This window comes from Lepidochelys kempii, chromosome 10, assembly GCF_965140265.1.
Source record: "Lepidochelys kempii isolate rLepKem1 chromosome 10, rLepKem1.hap2, whole genome shotgun sequence".
Taxonomy (NCBI): domain Eukaryota; kingdom Metazoa; phylum Chordata; order Testudines; family Cheloniidae; genus Lepidochelys; species Lepidochelys kempii.
This window is the reverse complement of record NC_133265.1, coordinates 7795852-7820184: the sequence shown is the minus strand read 5'-3', so window position 1 is coordinate 7820184 and position 24333 is coordinate 7795852. Positions and strand designations below refer to the sequence as shown.

General features: G+C 48.2%; 1 protein-coding gene across 3 annotated transcripts in view; it reads left to right on the top strand.

The window, feature by feature from the left end:
* RAI1 (retinoic acid induced 1) overlaps positions 1-24333 on the top strand; it is a 133815-nt gene that overhangs the window by 18219 nt on the left and 91263 nt on the right. Inside the window, exon 1 of one of the 3 annotated variants that reach the window (XM_073361838.1) lies at positions 11364-11495. The exons of the other annotated variants lie outside the window; for them this stretch is intronic. The gene's annotated coding sequence lies outside the window, so the exon portion shown is untranslated. Of the gene's footprint in view, positions 1-11363; positions 11496-24333 lie in introns of those variants that run through there. 3 annotated transcript variants of the gene reach the window in all.

The following is a 24333-nucleotide window of genomic DNA, read 5'->3' as shown; positions in this document are numbered from 1 at the left end:
TCTCTCTCTATGGCTTTCTCCTGCGGGGGTTCCCTGCATCAAAGCTTCTTCCAGTTCTTATGCTAATGAGGTGCATTAATGCTTAATGACTGTGAACAGGCTTGTTTAATTGCACCTATCTGAGCAGGAGGCACGTTGCTGTATAGAGGGAACAACCATGTAAGCAGCTGCATGCCCTCCTGGACAGTCTTAATTACATGTAAAACTGATGTGATCTAAACCACCAGGCTGGTGATTAGTTTAGTGAGGCAGGTGGTACTTTGCAATTCAGTGCCTCAGAAACTCAGAGAAAGTAAGATCAGATTCTTTCATAGGCTATGGAGGATAAGGCAAGCCCTGATCATCCTTGAATTTCCTGTTGGGTGGGGAAAAGCACAGCATAGTAGATTAATTTAATTAATTTATTGCCGTTAGTTTGCAAAGACATTATCCGCCAGTGTCTGTGCAGAATACTGAGCAGTCCCATTAATGCAATGCTATTTCCCTGTAAATCCTCTCCCCACAGTTACAGGAGGAATGAGCTGCAGTGGTCTCAGCTTTCTGCAGTGTTTTCTCGCGCCGTTTGAATACGGCTGATTGTCTGAACTACAAAGGGGCCCAGCGCTAATGCAAAGCCATCCCTGTTGGCAGAAGACCTAGATTAATGACTCCGCATGCCTTGCCTTGGCTGTAAACTGGATTTCCCTAAAGCAGCTCACAGAGCTGCTGTCTGCTACAGAATCTGGGCTTCTTGCAGATCTGCAATTGTTCAGCTGGCGAAAGCAGCAGAATCTGGGAGCACCTCCAAGTGCAAGGCTGTTAAGTAGGGGTGCACAGGTATGAAGTTACCTGTCATTGCAAGCCATCTGCTGCTAATTAATGCTACTCACTTTGTGCAATTATTTGTTTTGCTTTTATTCACCAGAGAAAAAAGCACTTTTGGAAACCTAGCACTTTTTTGTGCAGAGAACACATAGGGCCCAAACCCAGCAGTATTGCAGGGTCCATCCAAAAACTCCTAGCACAGTTTCTTCTTCTAGTCCCCCCGCTCCTCACGCACTCTTTCTCCCCACCCCCAAAAGGAGCCTTCCTCTCAATCCTACTCCCTGAACACTTCCTCCCACCCAGTTCGGCTTCCTGTTGGCCTCCCTGATCTCTCCCCCAGTGTCCCAAAACAGACTGTTCCCAACTCCTGACAGTCACTTCCTCCCAGTCTCCTAACCTATGGGCTCCTTTCACTTCCTCCCCAAGTTCTGTTCACTGAGCAGACTCTCCTTTCCACTTCTATCCCCAAGTCACTGCTGATTTTCCTCTCCTATCCCTCTCCCCATCTTCCAGCTTTAAGTATTTATTTTTAAAAAGCCGTTCCCGAGGCTCTTACGCTTTTTACACAAGTGAATATCACAGTCATGGGTGTAGATCAGGGCAGGATTTGATTCTTGGTTTCTTCCGGACTTGCTGCCCCGCTCAGACAGCTGAGCCCAGATCCCAAAGATCTAAAAATCTTGCCTTAATCCCTAAATTTGTGGGATTTGGCTTCTTTTACACATTTGTTTCTGTTGCATCAGGGTTTGGCCCAGAATTAGAGGTCTGTGTGTATAGTTGCCAGTTGTTTTTTCCTGCAGCAAGTAGGAGAATGCCCCCAGTAACTGACCAATCACTTTCTCCCAAACAGCTGATGCTGCTCTTGGCCAGCTCCCTTGCCTGAATTAACTTTGAGTGGTTTGATGCATTTCACCCCCTCTAGTTCACTTGCGTGATTGTCCACTGTAATACAAACGCACAGTGGCCAGACTATAAAAGTACGCGAGTCAGTAACAGGGAAAGCCACATGGGAGACCTGGATTCTCGAGGGAAGCAGCAGTACTCTCCTCAGCTTCTGGAGATGAGAGAGACTGTGGAAGAAGTGGGTTTTGCCTCCGGGGGGGCAAGGGGGAAGAGGGTTGTACTGACTCCTTCGGTACTGCCTACCAGCTGATTCATTTCCTGAGTGCAGACCGAGTGTTGCAGTTGTGGGAGATGAAACCTCAGTTTAAGGAGAAAAGCCATGGCAGGGCTGGCCAGATTCACTAGTTTTGCAGCCCCAAAGGGCTGTCTTGGATCCAAGAATCAGGTCCATACACGCAAGCTGAGTGTTTGTTTTTTAAATCCTTAATATTAAATGGCCCACCCTATAAGGTCCTGGGTGCAATCCCTCAACATTCCTGATGAAGACTTTGGATCAGCTAAAGAGGAGACTTTTCCCCCAGAAAATCCATCCCATTTTGTACACCAAGCCTGGACCTGCCAGGAAGAGAGACTATATGAGCAATAGCTGTGTGGATGCCCAAGCATTGCACACGTGATCAGTAAAGATCATAGTTACGTATCTCACTATCGAGGGTCAGGGCCTTGGTTTAAGTGACTGCCAGTAAGAAGGGATGTGATCGGCCCCAACTGTGCCTTTGCCTCTGGAGCCAATAGATATTGATGTCCGGTGGGTAACCCTGTCCCTTGCATGTGACTAGCACCAGGCAATAAAGACCGTTCTTTTCCCAGCTGTGTCACACCTTGTGAGCTGTAGCTCACGAAAGCTTATGCTCAAATAAATTGGTTAGTCTCTAAGGTGCCACAAGTCCTCCTTTTCTTTTTGCAAATACAGACTAACACGGCTGCTACTCCGAAACCTTTAGTGCAGTAACTAGGTTAATAGTCCCACTGTTACTACTGCTGTCAGTTGTTGCTGGGTGTGGTTTAGGCTGGGTTCCTAAGGCAGCAGTGCATTGACGATTATATGTTACCTTTGCAACAGAAGAAAGCTCTATTTTGATTTTAGGTTCTGAGAAAAGCAGGAGCATTTATAGAAAGATGCTTTAAGTGAGGGATCCACAATTTTACATCAGCTCTACAAATGCCCAACTTTTAGAGAGAGTCGGGACCAGCTCCCAGCGTTGGGGGACAATATTGGATGGGAGAGGAGCTCAGTCTGTCCAGATTGTGATTCAGCTGAGTATCACACTGGCAAAACAATCCTCCACGTGCTGAACCCTAGCCCAACTGAAATGTTTTCTTTGAGTTCCCCGTTTGCCAAGCACACTTCCTTTCTTTTGATTTTTGCCACCTACTTACAGCCTGATTGCAACAACAGAAGAAAAAAAAATTGCAGCATTCAGTAGAAGGCTTTCCTGTCTAATGACGTTAAATTTATTAACCAAAACTCCTGCTGCACCAGGGTGGGATCTAATAATATTCAGGCTATGGAGACATCAAGTAGAAAGAAGCTTAAAGCCCTTTTTATTTCACAGTAAAACTGTCAGTAAATAACTGGATTGTCTTGAGACTGAGAAAATGGGGATTTATCTTCCTGAACATGAAAAGTGTGCTTATTTTTTTTTATCAGCTTCGAAAAGCCCCAGCAACCTCGATTTTTCTTCCATACCATTCTCCACAGCTCCACCAAGCCCCAAAACCACACAAATCAAGAAGCAGACTCTAAAGATAGTTTTTAATTAAATTATTAAATTAATTCTTTTCCTTCCTTCCCTGTTTCTCCCTCGCCTCCCTCCTCCATTCGCTCTCTCCCTGTTTCCCCAGCTAATGACTTCTAAGCACTGTGGCATTTGAGCACTACCTGTCAGTAACACCACACTTCCATGCTGGTATTTAAATTGGGCACTGAGACACATAATTCCCTGCAGATGTTTCCCCATTTGATGATATTCTCGGAGGTAAATCTCCAATCGCTCCCTGTTTTCTTTAATAATGCTAATAGGCACAGATTAATTAAACTGTTATATTACTTCCTTCTTTCTACCAGCACCGGTTAGAAATCTTATTACCTGTTCCTCTCTGCTTGCCTTGTCCCCAAGGTGGTTAAATTCCAACCAGTTTCCCAGATTTCTCTGAGGCTGTAGCACAAGGTGAAACTACAAACATTGTCTCCAATGGGCCAGATTCTGCTTTCAGTTCTACCCTGGCAACCCTCTTGAACTTTCATAGAATCACACGGGTGTAACTGAGGGCAGAATTTAGCTCAGTCTGTCTGAAGAGGTTCTTTCTTGAAAGCAACAGCAGGTCTATTGTTGAGTCTAGATACCCTCTCTAAAGGACTGCAGCTGTAGGGAAGAGGAACTGTATACATCTATCAACTCCTTGAGGGCCCCACGATGTATTAGTTAAGATTGTGGGATAGCATGTCTGGGCTGTAGTGAAGGGTTCTTTTGAATGACACTCTGGACAGACGGTTGCACATCTGTAGCTCTCTGGTTAGGTTTTCCAGACAGTGGGAATGTGACAGTGTGTGGGAAAATTAGGGATAAAGGAGGCACACTAATGAATGCACGGGTGGATTTTGGTCAGATAGCTCAGTGGGGACTCGCGCGTTGACCAAAAAGACCAGACCACAATGCAGAGGCTTGTTTTCACACAAGGATTTGCGACGTCGTTTGAAATCCACTCAGGAGCTTCCTGCACTAATTACATTTATAATCATCATTATCCTAATATCCCCCATTCATCTAGTACTGTTTATTCACAAAGATCCCAAAACATTTCACAGACGAGGGGCAAAATCCTGAAGGCCTGGCCTGGTTTGTGCTCTGTGGGAGTTGTGACTGAGTGAGAACAGCAGAATACAGCCCTCTGTAGTTATAGGAATCGCTTCAGGACTGCGGCCACTTCTGGTTTAAAAGGCTTCAGTCTGTTCGCAGCAAACTGCACACTTTGGGGGTGGTGCATTTTAGCCAGTGAGACCTGGGTAGCCCTTAAACTTACAGAAAGTGTCATTTGGGATCATTAATGTCCATGCGGAGCCAGCAGGTTGTCAGCTTCAGGTCTCACTTGAAGGATTCAATGCGGAGAGACTCCATGGCTCTAACTTATGTCAGCCCATCCCGAGTGGCTATTGGCTGCACCACAGCCCAGAATCCCGTTAGCGCCATGTGCTATGGACCTGTCCCCTCCAAACCCCAGCTCCAGCGTGGCCCCTCCACCAGGGCTTACAAGGAGTGCAGCGTAGGGCTGTATACGGCTGCCCTGCACTGTACTAGTGCAGCAGGAATTTTCCTCTGGCTAGTTTCCTATATAGTCCCTGTTGGCTGCCAGAGTGGCATATGGAGACCAGAGCAGGGGACAGAACCTGCCCCTGTGTGTCTTCAGTGACAGTCTGCAATGAAAAGAATGCAAACAGCATGGTGCTTGGAAATGTAAAGGTGCTGTACACAGAAAACATAGCATAACAGCTGCATGACTAAATACGCCTCACCAGCGTCTGATCTTGTGCGGGGCTGTGTACTCGTAGGTCTCATCAACATCAATGGGAGTTAGGACTTGGCACCTTTTAGGATCAGGGCCGAAATCTGGGGGGAAATTGGTCCTTAATGTTCATATCTGAAAAGTGAAAACCTGATAGGGAAGTTCTCCTATGTTAATTTACCTGAGTTATTTACTATACTGATTACTGAAGATACTCTGATTAGTATAAGAAATATTTCTATACCTTCAGCCTGATTAAGCGATAGCTGCAAAATAAATATTTGTCTCATTATAGTTGTGTGATCACGCAATCAAAGACCCTATCGTTGTGGAAAGGGGAACGAGATAAAGCTGGTGTGGGAAAGGAGGGAATAGTGACAGACTGGCGGGGACTGAAGGGAGATAAAAGAATGGACATCGCTGGAGGGAAGGCTTAGTGGTCAAAGGCTTACAATTGCATACCTAGGAGAGCACGATTCTTCTCTCATTACAGTGGTGCTCACTGGAAATACCCTCCATTGACTTCAGTGGAGCTATCAGACACCTGGATTCCCAGGAATCATAGGTTGGAATCCCAGGAGGATCAACTGAACCCTTCCAACTTTTTGAAACAGATCAAGTGAGTTCCAGGAAGTTTATTGTGTGTGCAGGTCTTTCGGGTGATGCCTTAAAAAACCAAGTCCTTGTCTGTGCTGTGTGAGCATAAAAGAAGCCGTGGCACTAGGGGATTGTGCCAGATGTGTGTCCCTCATCTCTCTGGCCCGGATCCTTGGGTCTGGCCCACGAGGGCAAGGCAAAAGTGGTTTAAAATTCAGTCCTTAGAGTACGCCCAACCAGCCTTAGGGGCTGCTCTAATACACACTGGCTGGTAAGGACCCCTGGGACCATTACACAGCTGGTGATCACTGGTGCACAAGGCATTTTGTATGTGTCCCCTTTCATCCCAAGGCATGAAATAAGTTGTCTGAAAGAGATTTAAGAGTGATATCAGTGTGAACCACCCCAGTACATTGTTCTTTACCTATGATCTGTTAGGAGAGCTGGGGAATTGTATTATGGTTGTAGAAGCAGCTATGGGCAGAGGTTGCCTTATGAATTCATGAGGCCCGATGAAGATGGGCAACCCAAAAGTACAGGAACACGTCCCAGATACTGCATATAATTACACCTACTAACATCGTGTGCCATCAATGCGCCTTGAATAAATGTAAGCACTGTTAGACTGCAAAAGAGCTGAAGTAATTCTTCTATGGGCAGGGTATGGTGGGGAGGAGGTCTGTTGCTAAAGTGGGGCGGCTCTTTGCATGGTATTATATTTAGGTAATGCTAACGAATGGCTATATACCGGCTAGGTGCATATGCGTCAGCACTGTTCTCTGCTGGATGCCTGCTCACTATATGACAAGCACTGCCGTCTAATGGCCTGCAGAAGCTTTAAGACCTGCCACTACATCTAACACAGATTCTTTTTTAGCTGAAGCAGCAGCAGGCTAAAGGTTTTGAAGATCTAGCCTGGATCCGGCACATTTGCAGATTAGCTGGTGTCTGTAGTGGCCAGTGTTTTTACTCGCAATTTCATTGCACTGGTATAGAAAGCACAATAGGATCTATGTTATTCCTGCATTGTTTTGTGTCCCGCCATCGATCATCACATTAAAAATGACTCAGGGGTTGAGTCTGATGCCCCTGTCTGAGCGTCAGTAATAAAAGCACTCGGGAATTTAACCACCCGGTCTTCCGTGTGACGCTCCCGCTGCATCAAAGACCAGCTGCTCTGCATGAGACTTCCAGAGAGCGAGAGAGACTGAATGGCAGCCTTTACATCTTTGTTGCCATGAAGCATAACCTGGGTTCAGTTCCTAGTTTCACTCTCTTGCTCCCTGAGGCAGCAGATGCTAGAAGAGTTGTGGAGGCAACCTGCTTAGCCCTAGCCCGAGGGGTTGGGGAGAGAGAGTGCACTTGTCATTCCTCTGGCGTGTGGCATGGATGGGTCCTAAAGGGATTCCCATTCCGTCCTCCATCTGGAGGCAGGGAAGTGGAAAGCATAGCCGGGTGGGAATATTCCTAATACTCACGACAGGGTTCTCAAGTGTTTTCACAGAGTGGACCTCATTTTACTAGAGGAAGGGACTTTTTTTGGACACCTCGCCTTCTTTTCAGTATGACATGGACACCTCCTCCCTCATTTACAATCCTCTGAACAACCTCCCCTCCCAATGATCCCAGGGGCAATAACAGCAATTGCTTACATGGAAAAATAATATATGTCAGGAAAGTATGTCGTCGTCATCTTTAACTGTTCAGCTGGTGGCTCTGGTCCCTTAAGGTGGTTCCTGTTTTCTCTCCTCCTTGTTTTTATGTAGAGGCGACTTCTAGGCCAGGTCCACACTAGGAAATTAGGTTGGTTATAACTATGTTGCTCGGGGGTGTGAAAAATCCACCACCCTGAGCAACACAGTTAAATCAACCTCCCCCCTCCCCGGTGTAGACAGCGCTAAGTTGATGGGAGAATTCTCCTGTCGACATAGCTACTGCCTCTTGGGGAGGTGGATTACCTACACCGATGGGAGAAACCCTCTTGTCGGGGTAGGTAGTGTCTTCACTAAGGCGCTGCGGGGCGCAGCTGGAGTATTTTAAGTGTAGACCTGCCCCTAGTGGAGGCTGCAATGCTGGCTGCTCTTCTTTTGTTTCCAAAATCTTCTATAGATACCAAGGCTCTTCTTTGCAAGGAAGAGCCTGAAGGCTCAAAGAACCAACTGGAAGGTTAGGCAGTGAAATCAGCTCTCCACAGGTTCATGGCTAACTGTTCTGTGGACCACTTTCTGAGAACTGCTGACTTGGCCTAACCATCCATCCATCCCATACATATTACAACGGTATCTGAGCACTTATCTAAGGCTTTACAAACATTAACTAATAGCGATAAAGACATGGGCATAACTCACTAGGACTGTTTTTAGAAACAAAAGGAATTGCGTGGTATAATAGGGTGGCTGAGTGGGGCTCAGATGAATTGCAGGGCTCAAATCCCTTCAAATGCCCCCCCTGTCCTCTCCCCATAGTGATTTTCCTTGGGTTAATAGTAAGCAAGAGAATCCGTTATGGCAGTTTAACTGCCACTCTACAAACCTTCCCTGCTCCCCCGTTCCCTCTCCTATGTGCAAGGAGGTTTATTTGCATAATACAATTGTTGTCAGAGGCTGATTTGCATAAAAGACGTGAAGGAAAGACCACCAAGAGGCTGGGCCAATAAGAAGCCTTTTAGGGGATTCTTAAGAGAGCACCAAAGCAGAAGTTGGTAGTGCCTCGTCTGGGTGCAGTACTGGTTACCCCATCTTCATAAGGGTATGGCAGAATTAGAAGGTGTTCAGAGAAGGATTAGGGACATGGAAAAACTCTCCTCTGAAGAGAGATTGAAAAGGCTGGGATTGTTTGTTGTTAATCATTATTGAGGTTGCAAAGTCTAGCGCTCAAAAGTAAGGAAATACCAGTATTCAGGTTGTTTGTGCAATCTTAATTCAGCCCCTTTATGGGTATGCAGTATGAATCGGTCTTCAATTATGTGATAACCTACTATTTTTTCCACAAGACCCCTGCCACATTCGGTGCACAGAATGGACAGTGCTCACTTAATAAGCAGCTGATCAATACTTAGTTTTCTCCTTATTGTTCAGTGTCTGGCCCCAGGCCTTAGCTGCTGCATGCTGTCCAAACCCAGCTCTGAAGACAGCATTATTCATTTCCTCATGGGCTTTTCTCTGGCGCTCATCACTGTAGTATCTGATTGCGTTGCAGACGTTAGTGGATTTATCTTCACAATATCCCTGTGTGTGGGGATGGTATTATCCCCATTTTACAGCTGGAGAATTGAGGCACAGAGAGATTAAGGTAAACAATTTCCACTAACTTTGGGTGCCCAATTTGAGACACTTCAGCCCTGGTTTTTCAGAGTCCTTAGCTCTGTGTGTTCAAAGCCCAGCTCCCAGTGACTTCAGTCGCGGTTGTTATCGCACAGTACATCTTTCAAATCAGACCCCAGGGTATCAAGTTGGGCACCCAGAAAATGAAGCACACACAACCAGTGACCACCTCTGAAAAGTTTGGTTTAAGGGACTTGTCCAGAATCACAAATTCTGTGGCAGAGGCAGGGATAGAATCCAGTTCTCCAAGACAGCTTTCAACCGCCTTAACCGTGAGATCCTCCTTTCTCTTCCTGCAGTCCCCTGCCTGGGTCTTTTACAGACCTTTTCACTTCGGCAGCAAATAAATCAGGATTCAACGGACAACAGCCTCCTTCATTACACAGCCCTGACTCATCCCCAGGGCAGATCCGTCCTGGGCATTGAATGAAGAAGTCCTCTGGAAAAAATAATATATGATCAAAGATGGTGCATGCTTATAAGGGTGCCAAATTAAGGTTGCAAAGGCACCCTTAATTTTGGCATTTCCTAACTTTTGAGTTTTTGACTTTGCAACCCTAATAATGTTCATTTAATGTTTGTGTGTGTGTAATTTCCTAGGCTTTAAAAAAAGCAAACTGGGGAAAAAGACAGAAATCCAAGCATGTGGCATCATATTGACACCCACATGGGTCATCAGCAGGGTTGGAACCTTTAGATCCACCACACAGACCTTTGCAACTTGTGCTGCTGGAGTAACTTTTCGCAGTAGTAGGTTGTCATCTTCTACGTTGGACCTTCACTAGAAGGGGATAAGGCACACCCTTTGCCAGTGAATTTAACAGATATTTACTGACAGCAGAGGAATGGTGAGACTCAGGCGGAGAGCGTGCTAATGCGCACAGACTTCTCTGCCTGTTTCCCCCAAGCTTGACCTGTTCTGCTCCACCCACTCCCAACCTGTCCTTGTCCCAGTCCTGTCACTTCCCCACCCTTGGCCCAGTTCCATTCTCCTAGCCTGCCTATCCCAGTCCCAGTCTCCGTGCACAGCCAGTCCTCAGATTCACTCCGAGTCCTAATCTCTCTCTGGCAGGCCCAGTCCCTCCCCCTCCCCACATCCAGTTCCTGCCACATCTCGTCCCTAGTCAGCCCCGGTCTCCTCCTCTTGGCTCCTTGTCAGATTTGTCTCTGGCCTCCCACCCCCACCGGATCCCAGCCCTAGTCTTTCTCCCCAGGCTCCTTATCCCCTCTTAATCTCCCTGGTCCTCCCTCTCCAGTTCCTTATCCCGGTTTTCCCGCTCCCTGGCTCCTTTTCCCATCTCTCTGTCCAGCCAGTCCCAGTTCTCTTGCTGCATGTTCTTGTCAGATCTGCCTCCCCTCCTTTATGCCTGTCCCTGGTTCTTCCTCCCAGTCACCTTGCTTAGCAAGTTCCAGTCTCCGCCCCATCCCCCAAGCTCCTCGTCCAATCTGAGTGTTTCCCCCATAGCCAACAGGTCCCCTTGCTCATTTCCCTCGCCAGTTCCACTCCCAGTCTCCCCACACCATGGCTCTCCGTCCCAGTCTCCTTTCTTAGCCTCCTCTCCCCTCCAACTCCCAGTCCCAATCTCCATGTGCCACCCATCCCACTTTCACTCCCCCTCCATCCCTCCAGTCCTAGTCTCAGCAGACTCCTTGTCCCAATCTACTCCTTTCCCTCCCCTTGTTCTGGCGTCTGGCCACTCTGAATCCTCTTCTACTCTGCCCAGGTGCCAGCACATGGTGGGAGGGAGGATCACTGAGAGCACAGGACAGACAGGCTCCCTGCTCTCAGTTCTGTTGCACAGTCCCACCCCAGCTGGGATCAGCCATTACAGGCAAAACCCGGCTTTGCTCCTGTCACCCTGGGCTGGAACATGCTTAGTTGTGGGGATGGCAGATGTGGGGTTAGACTAGACAACCCTTGTGGTCCCTTCTAACCCTATGATTCTGTGTGTAACCCACAGGCATTATACTGCAGCATTTGATTTCTTTGACCCCGAGAAAGGGAGCGAAGCAGTGGGCACGGATTTTTGCTGGAATACTCTGTGTCTCTGTGCACGTGCAGCGTGCAGGGGAGGGCAACTTGCCTAGAGAGGCCCAGCGATTCCCAGAGCTAGGGTGCAGCTGTCAGTAGACGTACTCAGTACCTGTTTCCGATGCTGTATAAAAAGTTTTCATTTCGGACATGCAGGCTTCCAGGCCCCACATACATTCGCCATCTGAGAGCAGAGCCTATTAGAGCTCGGGGACAAGGTTATAAATGTCAGCGTTAATTAAAGACAGCCCTGTGGACTCAGCTGCTGATGGAGGCGGTGCCAAGAGATGTCTGTTGCAGGGGGGGACAATACCTGTATCATTTGGATCCAGGTGAGTGCTATTCCAGATCTACTTACTAGGGAAAGCTTCCATTTAGACAGTGTGTGGCCTAGCGTGATGTGTTTGTAGACGGAGAGCTGGGAAGGGAGCGTTTTTCACTCCTCAAGGCTACAGAGCCTAAAGAATGTGCATTTAACGGCTTTAAACTAGGATTTTGTCCAAGTTAAAGAGAGAACAGGGTAGAGCTCCATGAGGTGAAGGTATGTAAAGTCTTACCTGACTTAGCTGGGCTTATGGGGAAAAGATAGTGGCCCTTCGAGTGAAAGCCTTATAGAAATCCAGGGATGGATACTTTATATGCCGATCCCACTTGGGCTCAGCAGAGAAGGAAACCAGTCAGCTACTAACCCAAGGGCTGCAAAGATCCCCAGACTTCTGTTTGCTGCCGAGACTCTGAAATGTTGGGAGGAGAACACAGATGCTGCCGTTATTCTCAAGCACTGAAGAATCCAGGTCACACACGACCTGTTACGGCCACACTACAGAGACCGAGCATTCATCTCTGAGAGAAGATGACAGGGGAGAGTGTGTACTAAAGTACAGAAGCGTAACTGTTCAGTCGAAACCTGGCATTTAAATATATGTAACAGCAGCAAAGTAGGGAAACCTGGAGAAGAACCAGTAGATTTACTGCCTAATAGCTTATGTTTAAAAAGTATTCCGAAATAGGCCAAATGCCATTAACCGTGTTTTTGTGTGTAGTGAATGATTGTTTACTAACAAATCATATGTGGTACGAAGACATTCAACTGGCTAGAGCAGCTGCATTCGGGGTTTTGCATAAATAGCCCCGAGGTTTAGCTGTGGGTAATGCTTTCTGAAAAGTCCTGAAAAGAGAGAGCTCTGGCCTGTGGTTCAGCAAAGGATTAGGATTGAGGTGCAAGGAAAAAGGGTGAATGTAATAGAGTTAAACTTATTCCTTCAGCACCCCCCTCCTCCCCCCGTCCCTGTGGGGATGGCAGACTCAGTCTGGTCAGCCGTAGGATCTGTGAGGGGATGGACCATACTCAGCCATTTTCTTGAGCCATTTTCACTGCTACAGTTGAATTATCAAAAAGAACAGGAGGACTTGTGGCACCTTAGAGACTAACCAATTTATTTGAGCATGAGCTTTCGTGAGCTACAGCTCACTTCATCGGATGCAACAGTTGAATTATCCTCTACCTAGCATGTGCAAACTGTGATGTATTTTTCTCCTCAAAGGCTTATAACTTGGCCACAAAAACTTGGGTGGATTTTCCCAGGGACAACAAAAGGCACAACCTTGACACAAAGTCCCTGCTCCAAAGCATGGGAGTGCTACAGCTGTTCAAAGAAAAGGCCACCCCAATTTTTTTTTATATGCACAAAACCTATTTTTTCCTGCCCTTGTTCTTGGAAATGGCTGAACTGTTTTGGCTGAAATTTTCCAAAAATAATTCACCCTAAGGCAGACATCTGACCTTGAAAATTTCAATCCGGATGGTTACAGTTTGGCAAAGTTATGCACAACTGAAGTCCAGGTCTTAAAATGTGAAGTGTTGGGCAACTTTAATAATAGACAGCACTACCGGTCTTACCTGTAATAATGAAGGTCTAGAGAAGGTGGCTCAAGAGTTACTGTTCTCCCTGTCTCATACCACAAGAACAAGGGGACAGTCAATGAAATAAACAGGTGGCAACATTCAAAACCGACAAAAGGAAATACTTTTTTGTACAATGTGCAATTAAACAGTGGCACTCACAGGAAATAGCTGAGGCCAAGAACCTAGCAGGGGTCAAAGAAGGATCAGATATTTACATGGATAACAAAAATATCCAGAATTATAATAGTGCTAACAAAAACTTTGGAAGGGATATAAAATCTCATGCTTTAGGGTTCAAGTCAATCTCAAACTGAATGGGATTAAGATATGACATTCAAGGAGGATGATTATCCTACATCTGCCTAGCGCATGGGGTTTGTGAACCTTCCTCTGAGTATCAGGTGCTGGAAATATTGGAGACAGGATATGGGGCTAGAAGGACCTCAGGTCTGATCCCATGTGGCAATTCAGATGTTCCTAGGAGTGGCCAAGTTCAAAGGGACCCAATGGGAGGAGCGCTGTTTGAGCATGGTTTTGTGGAAATGGGTTCCATGCTGCCCCTAGGATAAGGGCACAACCCCAACTTTGTAGGGGAGAGGGGAACCCGCAAGAAGCAGCTGTGGAAAGCAGTCTCGGAGATAGGCCATGGAAGGGGCAGCACAAAGCTGTATAAGAACAGCAGGAAGTCGCTTTGGAGGGAGCCACAGATGGAGCTGAGCCCTAGCTGGAGTGAAGAGGACATGACTGACATCTGGGCCTCTTCTCTCTTGATTTCTGAGGCAGAGGCTCAGCCAGGGGCCAGTCCCAGGAGACTGGGACAGAGCAGAATGAGGGAACAAAAGTGACAGACACAAAAGCAAAGTTCTTATTCCCACAGCAGGCCAGCCCTTGTTTAGAACTCACCGAGGGCTCCCTATCTCAGCTGCCTCTCACCTGAGAGAGGTGAGCAGGGCTTTGCACTGGGGGGAAGTCACCTGGGACAGTATGTAAGCCATACCTAGGCTTCAGAGCCTAAGCCGCAACTTCAGAGTCTGTCATCCTGGGCTGGGAGGCTCGCTCCAAAATGCTGTGTAGACGTACCCTACAGGACTGAGGCTCAGGCTGCCATTGGGCTCTCACTGTACAAAAAGAAAGGTTTGTGGTTTAGGTCACAGGGTCTCCTTGGCCGCCCAGAGTAAGAGTCTTAGATCTGGTTTTCCTGTTTTAAACCCCTCCTCCTTATATACCTGCTGGGACATCTGCTCCTCATATAGGGGCTCAAGCCTCCGATGTGGGGAATGGCTCACAGCTGCCCTTCCCTGAGTAGTGATGATAATACCTAGCTCTTGTGTGGCGCTGTTCATCAGCAGATCTCAAAGGTCTTTACAAAGGGAGGCAAACACCATTGCAAGGCTTTAATGTCTCAGGGTGGAAGAGAAGCCGTCCCTTCCTCAAACTTTTTTTTGCCATACCTATACTATCCCTTTCATGATTGCAGCCCATAGATACGTAATATACAGAATCAGCCCAGCCTAATATTTATCCCAGAGGCACAAATCTCTGAAAATAATGCGTAATCATTCGTCAGGTCCTGACACCAGCCTTCACCGCCGCATCACAAAGCTCCTGCCGCAGCGTGTGTCAGATCATGCCTCCCAGCTAAAAGCTGCTGCACAGGCCCCTTTTGTACCAGAATATGGAGCCTTGAAAATGTGAAAGAAACAAAAAAAAAGTAGGACACCACACAAAGCTGACCCACTGGGGACTCAGAAAAACCACAAGGAAGAGGGCTCGACACGCAAAAATTGTTTTGTTATCAAAGCATTGTTGTTCCATTTTTGAATCAGTTTGACTGGTATGGTAAAACTGCCCATGTGGAGACAGAGGGGAAGAAGGGAATGAGGCAGGCTGACTACCCAGTAGATGGCTTTATAGGATGCTACTTGCGTGATGCAACCTCAGCGCACTCCTTCATTGGACGGGGTGGGGCTCCGGATGCTGATAACCGTCGACTCGTGGAGGAAGGAAGGGTGGAAGACTAGACATCCCTTCTGAAAATCAGCAACAGGGCCAGCTGCTTTCCTTGCATGATGTGACACTCAATGACCATTAGTGGCATTGCAATCTTGCTGGAGACTGCGGTGAGTTCTGTTCCCAGATTTGCCACTCGCTCTTGGTGTGGTCTTGAACCAAGACGCTTACCCTATCTGTGCCTGTGTCCCATCATCCCCACTGCAGGGTGTGTTCACAGGGACTAGGGTGCCACACTCTTCGGGGCTGGGGAAGGTACAATTGGAAACAACATTCATGGTCTCCCCCGGCCGCTCTAGGAGGATCCACTGTGATCCCCAAATTCTCAACTACAACGAAAGGCCTTGCATCAGACTGACCTTTCTTCCATCCCCTCATCTCCTCTCTTGGGTGGGTCTAGCCCGCTCCTGCCCCCGCTGGCCAGGTGGTCAGGAATGACTGCTCTACCAATCCAGCTAAGGGGTGAGATTGGGCCCAGCCCTAGATTACCATAAAATGGCAGCATTTACTCGCTGTACCAATGTTTGTTTGGCCAGATTTTACTATGCCTAAATAAGGAGAATCAACCAGGGAAACGTGAGATTTGAAATGGGATCATTTTCATGAAGTTAGGATTGTCCTGTTTTCATCAATGCTTAGAGCCTGCTCTTGCTCCCACAGCAGTGGGTCGACATTTTGCAGCCGACGTCCAGGAGAGCAGGATTTGGCCCTGAGTGAGGATTTTGAGTGAAATCCAGTGTGTGTTTGGAGTAGGGAGCCTCGGGCAGTAACATTGGTTTTTGGTGTAAAGGTGAAGGATACAGCTAAGGGGTGGAGAGAGGTAATATCCAGGGAATCTCCGGTGTCCCAGAATGCAACGTCTAGGAGAAAGCCTTAGGACCTACGCTTTGCAGTTGGCCTAGCTCCTCGTTGACGTTGGAAATGAGTGAGGGAAATTCTATGCTTGAATGCCTGGGGCCTCTTAGCTACAGCACAAGCTAAACATGAGATGGTTTATGCTAGCAGACTCTGCTGCCACTGTAGCTGTCTGCTCTCGCTGCAGATGTCTCACCGACAACTCCTGCTCTCTCTGCTGCCTTCCCTGCCTGACCTGAAAACTCCCTGATGGGGCTTGCTCCTGCTGCTGCCTTCTGTCTTTTGAGGGACCCAGTCCTGTCCACTGTGTCTGAATTCCTGATTACTTGCTAATTGCTTGACACACTCGGCTTGCAATGCAAGAGACAGGCCCCCGTGTCATCCTCTGCGGTTTTGCTAGGAGAGTGTAGGAACCTCATCTTGCCCTGACTCGAAATGGATGAAAAAGGATGGTATTTGATAGGATTAATGCAAAGCCTTCAACTCCGTTTTCTGTCTCCGCGTCTGCTGCTGCTGGAGTGCCCTTTGCACGTTGTTTTTATCAGGGCTCTTTTCTTTAGAGATGCCGTCGTGGAAGAACACCATGGCCTTGGTCATGCATGGCCCTTATAAGTGGAGGATGCCTGCGGGGACTGGGCTAAGCACTAGGCATAAATCTCCAGTGCTCTGCAAGCCCGCTCCTCTGCTCGGCGACGGGTGAAGATGGGGTGGGGTGCGGGCAGACAGCGGGTATGTCAGAGGGGGCTTGCGATCAGGCTTAAAGTTTATGAAGCACTGAAGTGCCAGGGCCTCCAGCCACAATGCCCGGCAGCCGCGCTCTGGCATCTAGACCTGCCTAACCTCCAGCTCTTGTGGGTTCCTTTCCCTGTTCCCCCTGCTGCGACTCTGGCTCTTGACTGGGTGCCAGGGCGGGTGCCACCAGTGGCTGAAACTCCCTTTCCTCCTTCCCCTGCCAGTCAGCCAGGGAGACCCCTGCCCTGAGGTCCCACCAGAGAAGCAGAGATGGGGCAAGGGAGCACTAGCAGCCTGCAGCATAAGCAGAGAGGGAGGGTAGGAAAGAAAGCTGCCAGCCTAGCGGGTGTGTGAGGGGTTGGGGTGAGTGGAGGAGGACAAGGAGCACCGGTGGGCGGAAGGGGAGAACTCGGGGTAGGACTGAAGGAGTGCAAGGAGACAGGTGTATTGACCAAACGGAGCGGGAATAATGGCAGAGGGAGGATGGAGAATTCACGGCATATTGGTAGGAAGCGGATTCATTTGTGTGTGGGTCACTGGTGGCACTGGGGTGCCCATTTGGGGATTTTACACTTGCATATGTAAATTTATTCAAAATTTATTCTGGGTTTTGGCTGAGCCAGGGCAGGCAGGCCTGCTGACAGCTGATCAGCTCCAGCCGCTGCTGCTGCTCCCGTTCCCTCCTATACCAGGGCCTGCTGCTGAGTGGTCAGCCAGGATCTCCTCCCTCTGCACCCTCACCTGCAGGTTCCTCCTCTTCAGTGCAGGGAGCCGAAGGGGGGTGGGGGGCTGAAACTGGAGAGCGGAGGCAGCAGATTTCTTCATGCTGCCGGATAAATGGGACTTAAATGGGAGAGTGCCTGCGGAGGTGCGTGGCCAGGTGTGTGATCATCGGCATGTGCACAGCTGGATATGTTACTGAGTGGGTGCACTGTGGCACATGCATGCATGAATTCCCACACTGATGCATGATCGTGGGAACGCAAGAATATGCCTGTAGAATGGAGGCTGTCTTGGGGGCCTGTCCAATGATTATTATGCACTTCCCTTTATAGCCCCCTGCCTGTTATCAGGCAAGAGTAGCTAGGCTGCTACAGAGCAGCAATTTCACCAAAGCAGGATCTGGTGCCCCGTGTTCACTGCCCTGCTCATCCCTGTTTGCCTTCTGCTCAGAGGTGCATATTTGTGTCCCCTGCGGTGTGCAGGATCGAGCCTGAATAGAGCCCTGCTTAGCGGCCTGCACTTGTGCAATATAGAAGTTGCACGGCTGAGTGTGTAATATCTTGTATTTACGTAGTGCCGTTCAACCCACAAGGTCCTACAGCATTTTACAGCTTATGTATATGGGTCACTGCATCCGTCACTGAAATACAGCCAACTCTGGGGTGAAGTGTGGCCCCAAGGGGAGGAAGGGCGGAATGACACTGCATGCAATTGGCAATGCAGGGTGAATTTAAGTGGGTAGAATGTACATACTTGAATTGGAACGTAGCCACAACTTGAGGTTAACACTCCTCGTCTTAGGAAAATTGTCATCGGATCTTTGATAACAAGGTCCTTGGGCCTTCCAGAAGGCAGCAGCTCGTACAACTGATTCGCTGTATCCTCAGAGGGCAGAGAGCCACCCGCTGTATGGAAACACTAGACCCACTTCCTGCACCAACCTCCCATCCAAGGACTGAGGCCATTTAACGTGTGAGATCTGACAGGAGCACAGTGTCAGGTGAATTGGGCTCCAGGCAAATCTTAAAGTAGGTGTGGTGGAATTAAGACGCTGATAAGAGTCATCATGTTGTCACAGCCACTCCTATCACATTTCATTGACCGTGACATGTTTTTGAAGTTTATACATGTCAAGCCAGGGTAGGGCCCCTGATAGAGCTTCTTCTGCACCAGAAGAAAGAGACAAGAATGGAGGGAGTATGGGCTCGTGGCTAGAGCTGGGAAACGGAGACAGCTGGGTTCTAGTCCTAGATTTGCAACTGACCTGTGCTGTGTGATCTTGGGCAAATCTTTGCACTTCAGTTTTTCCTTTCTAAAAATGGGGTCAGAATTATTGAGCTACCCCTCTGGGGGGTTGTGAGATGTAATAAACCTTTCTAAGAATGATGAGCCCCTGGATTAAAAGGTGTTACATAAGCACAAAGTGGATTAATCTGCAGTAACTTCGCACACAAGTATTGTGGCTGGACACCAGTGTGAAGGCACCTGGAGAAGGCTGGGGTGGTTGGGAGAAGGGGATTCAGCAGGGATTACTCGGGTTCAGACGCTGATCAGGTAGACGACTGTACCTAGAGGGGTTGTGTGGCTTCCTTTGCTTCCAGGCTGTTACCAGTTATGCTCTGTGAATCAGCATTTCTGCAAACAAACTGATACACCCATAATGGCAAGACTGTGCCAGAGTGAGGTAAATGGGGTGTAACATGGGGGCACCTTGATAATGAGGGGCAGTTTGTGAGTTGTGGGGGGATGGTATGATGCTGCGAATTTGAAAGCTGTTCCTCACAGCTTTTCCTCGTTAACAAGGTACGCCCCTCATGGTTGGCTCCAAGGTAAACAAGCTTTATATGACATACCTCCCTTTCCCTCTCCTCCTTTTCCCTCTTTGAGCGTTGTGAGAATATGACAATCTGGCACCAAGAGGAGAAATAAACACTCTGTGATCAGCTCAGGCTCCCGTACCGAAATGTGAGGAGATCTGGTTACAGTGAGGGGGTTAGAACAAAAGAGATTTCCTTCTAGAATCAATTCCTCTCCATTTTGTAGGGAGAAGTGAAGGAAAACAACAATTGCCTCTCTCTGCCCCTGATGAAAGCTGCTGGTTTTGTGGAAGCAGCAGCCCTCAAGCCTGCACAGCGCCAGCTGCATCGCCTCAGAAGGACTCAAGCATCTTGCAAAACCATTTATATTCTGAGGCGGGCTGAGAACGGAGGGTGATCGTCCCAGGAGGGGTCCAGAAATAGAAGCTGTAGGACAGGTTTTGTTCTGGTTTGAAATCAACAACAACAAAAGGAGGTAGCTGAGTACTAGTTTCAATCCCTTACTCTGCTGGGGCTTGATCCTGTGAGGTGCTGAGTGATCTTTACACCCAGCCGGAGGTGGGCGTTCAATGCCTCTGAAGATCAGTCCCTATACAAACGAGATTTAGTGACGGTGCCTTCTACCATGCATTAAAAGCAAACCAGCTAGAAAATCCTAACCCCTTAAAAGCACTTTCCATGAAAGGACAGCTGTACCAACATCCCATGAACGGATTTCCCTTTAACAGTAAGCCACATGTGCGATGCCCCAAATTCACGTTTCACACGTGGAGCTGACCCGGCTTGTGAAATGAACGTGCTCCCTTGTGGTGGTTCTCTTTTTATTTTTGTTTTTATAAATTCAGACTCTTGTGATCCACACAAACATGAGGCCGCTACAGTACATACGAAATATGGACACGTATCCCACTGCAATGTAACGAGGGTCAAACTTAGAGAACATATAAACCTTGGCTACAATTAGCTTTTGCGGGATCACTACCTGGATGGCCCAAGTTGGTGACAGAGAGAAGGCACAAAGGTAGCAGCAAATTTCCCTAAGTCACCTGGGGAATGTACATCGTTTCTATTTTCAATCTAGAAATCCAACAGACGGAGGTTTTATAATTAGCTGGAAATGGAAAATGTTGGTCCTTTCATTGCTAAGCTTTATGATGACCCTCCGTTCCCAAATGAAGATACTGAACCCAGACATTCAATGGGACACGAGTGCAACTTCAGCATTAAAACTCATGAGAAATGAGTTAGACAGAGCTGTCCTCTGGGTTTTCTGCCCTTCTGTGTACCGAATCTTGCTTTGAAAAGCAAGCCCCCACCCTCCTGTGACTAAAATCTGTAGAAGTCCTCAGAGCTTTTCCCAGCACTATGTGGAAGTTTACCATGTGCTGAGAAATGCTGAAATCCATTATCCATATATGCACTGGATATGTGAAGTTGATATGGGGCTTATCAACTTTTGGTGGAAAGAACTTGGTAGGTGTACATAGTGTCATTTCCGAACCTGCTTTGCTAAAGACTGGATTCATGAAGGGAGGACAGGGGTCATAGCGGTTTTTCTTTTTCTTTTTCTTTCTTTTATTTCCCCCAAACGTTAACCAAAAAACTGGCATTCTGGTTTCTTATTTATTTAAAATGTTAACAAATAGTTTCAGTGCTAGCTGCCAAACTTCTAGGAACCTGCACCCATGTAAATAACAGCACAATTAGAACTTGTTTTCCTATCTAGGCCTTCATCTCATCTGACCATGATTTCTGGAGGTCCCCCTTCCATAACCTCTCTAGATCTCAGAACTTCAGACTCCATTGTGTGCATAATGCTGTTTCTTGCCATCTCACGTGCAGCAAAAGTCATGACTGTTATCATACCTATTCTCAAATGCCTCTACCGGGACTCTGTTCAGTTGACAATCAGGTTCAAAATTGCCTCCCCAGAAAATTAACCTGGCCCAAGGACCAGAATGGGCAATATTCAGTGCTGCACCAGTGACACAGTGACAGGTTTAAGGCTGTACACATTTGGAAAGGTCTGAAGCCATTTTCTTGGTGTCCACCACAGCTCCAAATCAGGGCCTTACTCATACACTGCAATGCAACTCTTAATGTACATCACGCCGTTGCTTTGGGGAGTAATTCGTGCTGTGCGGTAGAGATCGCAATCGGCAAAAGGCTTTGGGAGGGGTAAGATACACTGATGTTCCCAGCTCCTCTTGGGCCATGTCTACACTACGAAAGTACTCCGATTTTACAGAAGTCAATTTTTGGGAACAGACTGTATAAAGTCGAGTGCATGCGTCCACACTAAGCACATTATTTCGGCGGTGTGTGTCCACAGTACCGTGGCAAGCGTCGACATTCCAAGTGGTGCACTGTGGGTAACTATCCCACAGTTCCCGCAGTCCCCGCTGCCCTCTGGAATTGTGGGCTGAGCTCCCAACACCTGATGGGGCCAGAAATTTGTCGCGGGTGGTTATGGGTAAATGTCATCAGTCAACCCTCCCTCCCTCCGTGAAAGCAACAGCAGACAGTCATTTCGCGCCCTTTTCCCTGGATTGCCCGAGCAGATGCCATAGCATGGCAAGCATGGAGCCCGTTCAGCTCACCGCAGCAGTTATGACCGTTGTAAACACCTCGCACATTATCATGCGGTTTATGCAGAACCAGCACCTGAAAAACCAGGCGAGGAGGTGACGGCAGCGCGGTGATGAGGACATGAACACAGATTTCTCTAAAACTGCCGTCCCCAGCAATTTGGAGATCATGGTGTTACTGGGGCAGGCTCATGCTGTGGAACGCTGATTCTGGGCCCGGGAAACAAGCACAGAGTGGTGGGACCGCATAGTGTTGCAGGTTTGGGACGATTCCCAGTGGCTCCGAAACTTTTGCATGCATAAGGGCACTTTCATAGAACTTTGTGATTTGCTTTTCCCTGCCCTGAAGTGCAAGAATGCCAAGATGAGAGCAGCCCTCACAGTTCACAAGTGAGTAGCGATAGCCCTGTGGAAGCTTGCAATGGCAGACAGCTACCGGTCAGTCGGTAATCAATTTGGAGTGGGCAAACCTACTGTGGGGGCTGCTGTGATGCAAGTAACCAATGCAATCATTGAGCTGCTGCTGTCAAAGGTAGTGACTCTGGGAAATGTGCAGGTCATACTGGATGGCTTTGCAGCAATGGGATTCCCTAACTGTGGTGGGGCTATCGACGGAACCCATATCCCTATCTTGGGACCAGACCACCAGGGCAGCCAGTACATAAACTGCAAGGGGTACTTTTCAATGGTGCTGCAAGCACTGATGGATCACAAGGGACATTTCACCAACATCAGTGTGGGATGGCCGGGAAAGATTCATGACGCTTGCGTCTTCAGGAACTCTGGTCTGTTTAAATGGCTGCAGGAAGGGATTTACTTCCCAGACCAGAAAATAGTTGTTGGGGATATTGAAATGCCTATCCTTGTTATCCTTGGGGACCCAGCCTACCCCTTAATGCCATGGCTCATGAAGCCGTACACAGGCAGCCTGGACAGTAGTCAGGAGCTGTTCAACTACAGGCTGAGCAAGTGCAGAATGGTGGTAGAATGTGCATTTGGACGTTTAAAGGGTCACTGGCGCAGTTTACTGACTCGCTCAGACCTCAGCGAAACCCATATTCCCATTGTTATTGCTGCTTGCTATGTGCTCCACAATCTCTTGTGAGAGTAAAGGGGAGACGTTTATGGCGGGGTGGGAGGTTGATGCAAATTGCCTGGCTGCTGAATACAAGCAGCCAGACACGAGGGCAGTTAGAAGAGCACAGCTGGGCACGCTGCGCATCAGAGAAGCTTTGAAAGCCAGTTTCATGACTGGCCAGGGTACTGTGTGTCACTTCTGTTTGTTTCTCCTCGATGAAACCCTGCCCCCTTGGTTGCCTCTAAATTCCCTGTAAGCCACCTGCCCTCCCCCCTTCGATCACAGCTTGCTTGCAAAGGAAATAAAGTCACTATCTTTTAAAAACCATGTATTCTTTATTAATTGATTATAAAAATAGGGAGATAACTCACAAGGTAGCCTGGGTAGGGTGTGGGAGGAGGGTAGGAGGGAAGGAAAAGGCCACATCAAAACTTCTTGAATGCCAGCCTTCTGTTGTTTGGGCTGTCCACTGGGGTGGAGTGGTTGGGTGCCCGAAGCCTCCCCCCACCTGCGTTCTTGGGCGTCTGGGTTAGGAGGCGATGGAACTTAGGGAGGAGGGAGGGCGGTTACGCAGGGGCTGCAGCGGCAGTCCGTGATCCTGCTGCCGTTCATGAACCTCCACCAGATGCCGGAGCATGTCCGTTTGATCCCTCAGTAGCCCCAGCGTGGCCTCCTGCCTCCTCTGATCTTCCTGCCGCCACCTCTCATCTCGATCATCCCTCCTGTCCTCACGTTCATCGGCCACTTTTCTGTACTGTGCTACTGTGTCCCTCCACACATTCTGCTGAGCTCTGTCAGTGCCGGACGACTGCATGAGCTCAGAGAACATTTCATCGCGCGTGCGTTTTTTTCGCCACCTTATCTGAGAGAGCCTTTGGGACGGAGGAGGGAGGCCTGAAACATTTGCAGCTGCTAGAGGGAAAAAAAGGGAGTGAAGTATTTAAAAAGATACATTTTTACAGAACAATGGCTATACTCTTTCACAGTGAACAACACTATTCACATTACGTAGCACATGTGATTTTGGTACAAGGTTGCATTATGCATCTTATGTTGAGTGCCTGAGGCTTTGGTGTTAGAGATCACACACGCAGTTCCGGGCAACAGAATTCGGCTTGCAGGCGGCCATGGTAAGCCATAGTCTTTCGTCTTCTGTAACCTTCATAACAGCAGCGCCCTCCTCACCCATACCAAGCAAAGCACATTGAGTTGGCCATTTAGTGCTATGGTTTTCCTGTTAATGTGCAGCAGCAGAAACCAAACTAACCCTCCCCCACAATTCAGTTCTCTGGGATGATTGCTTTAGCCCTCACCCCACCACGTGGCTGGTATCAGGGAAGATCCCTGCTAGCCAAAAGCAAACAGTTCAGCGCCAATGCCCTCCCCCCACCACGTGGCTAACTGTGGGAAGAATTTCTTTTCAGCCACAGGCAAACAGCCCAGTAGGAATGGCCACCTCTG